Raw genomic sequence first — 2,196 nt, 5'->3', positions numbered from 1 at the left:
ACTGGGTCAGTGCTAATAAGTTATCACTCAATGCTCAAAAAACGAAATATATATGATTTGTAGTAATATAATATAATTTTAGATGATTCTCATCTACAAAGAGTATCAAATATTAAATTCTTGGGGGTTATTGTAGATGATAAACTTTCCAGGAAATTACATGTTGATAGTTTGTAACATAATATCGCGTAATATAGGTGTTATAAATAGATTGAAATTTTATATTAAAAAAAAAAAAAACATTACTCATGTTATATTCGTCGTTAATATTGCCTCATTTGAATTATGGAGTTTTAGTTTGGGGCAACAGAATTTACTTGAAAGAGTGTCCCTCTTCCAAAAGAAAGCCTCCGCGTTATCTGCCATTCCCCAGTACGTTCTCATACAAATACGTTGCTTGCCTCTAACAAGCTCTTAAAAATTCAAGATCTGTTTTTGTATAATTTAGGGCAATTTATGTACAAGTATAGCAACAATTTGCTTCCGTCCATTTTTGATTCTATGTTCCTCAAAAATCAATCATTTCATGAATATCCCACTAGGCGTTCCAATGAATTTCATTTACCCCTTTTACGAACGATCTTTGCTAAAAACACACTTATTTATATATAGGCCCAAATTATTGGAATTCTTTGAATCATGATATAAAAAAACGGCCCATCCATATATTCTCTCAGGAGGAGACTGAAGTCCTTTCTATTGCAATCGTATGACTCTGCAGCACTGAACTAGCCATTTGGTCTTCTTTCTCATATGCTGACTTACTCACTTTTTTCCCCTTTGAAGAATAGATTGTAATCTTTTGGATGTCTGTGGCATAACTATGCTATTGCTCAAAGTGTCAGAGTTAAATTTCCGTCTGTTACTTCTGTTCATACGTCCCTCTATTTCATTGTTTTGTTTTTCTCTTTTCAGGCATTACAACATCTCTTTTTTTTTCTCCACAACTATCATCTGTTTCTCTTGGCATGCTTCTGCCGAAGATCGCTGTCTCCGTTGTGCGTTTTTGTTTGCTATTTTGTCTTCTGTCTGGTAGTCTTGTCTATTCCGTTTTGTTTCCGTACAGCCTTTCCTTCAGTTGTTGTTTTGTTGTCTAGTCCTGTTTCATGCTTGTTCGCGTTGTTAATCTTGTCCATTCCGCTGTCCCGTACAGCTTTTTCTTCAGCATTGCTTTGTTGTCTAGTCTTGTTTCATGTTTGTTCGCGTCTATGAAAGTAAGTGTTTATCTGTAAACCTAATTCTCAGTGGGCTTCCAGATTTCTTCCTCTTCTTCCTTCTTTTCTTTTGTATTTATGATGCTTCAATTAATCTTCCCATCGATTTTTTTTCCAGAGGGCCCCATATTCTGCAAACTCTGTCTTTTTAGTGGGTCTCTCCATTTTTCGCACTTTAAGCAAGGTTATACATGTACTTCATTTCGACCACTTCTTGGTTTTTTTTTCTACGGTCAGGTCCTCAATTATTGTACAGTCTTTTCATTGCCTACTGTTCTGTTTACCTTATTCTCTGTTGTGTAACATATATGTGTAACATATATGTTTTGTCGAAAAATGAAAATTGAAATTGACTCAAACACATACACACACCACTAACAACAACAAACGACGCACTCTAGTCTCTTAAAACTATCTCGCACCAAAGAGATGCACACATACCCCAACTGATCTTGCGTTATACTACCAATAAAAGTTTCTTGTGCATTTTTCATTTGTATCGAGGCCACCATTCTTAATTGTCAAGCTTTGTTTACCATGTTTACGACGTTTGTCTCCGGCATTTCTTATTTATTTTTTTTTAGTAAGATGAAATGAATTGTCACGTTATTGTATTAAGTATCCACGAATTTATCTTACGAGTTCAGAAAGCTTTATACAATAGTCTTATTATTGTCCTTTTATTTTGATTCATACATTGTATATTCAATTTGTATGCTGTGTCATTTATGTAGCTGTAATCATGTTATTTAGAGAAAAATGCCGAGAATCGGTTGCAAGACACTGACGTAGAGAGAGAAGGAACCGTGAAAAAAGGTGATAAACCTGACACATGCCAAGTGATCATGATAGAAATCCTGGAGCATAGAATGGTTTATTACAATCGATAACATTCATATAAAACTTTCCGATAGTGTATATGGTCAGGAGGAGAGAAACAAGAGCGCACACTTTTATGTCCTGCCACAATATATTTCGGTTA

Source organism: Diadema antillarum, unplaced genomic scaffold (genome assembly GCF_040938485.1).
Source record: "Diadema antillarum isolate AM-2024a unplaced genomic scaffold, OU_Dant_1.0 seq00000190_RagTag, whole genome shotgun sequence".
Classification (NCBI taxonomy): domain Eukaryota; kingdom Metazoa; phylum Echinodermata; class Echinoidea; order Diadematoida; family Diadematidae; genus Diadema; species Diadema antillarum.
The sequence above is the reverse complement of the archived record's forward strand: the minus strand, read 5'-3'. Positions refer to the sequence as shown.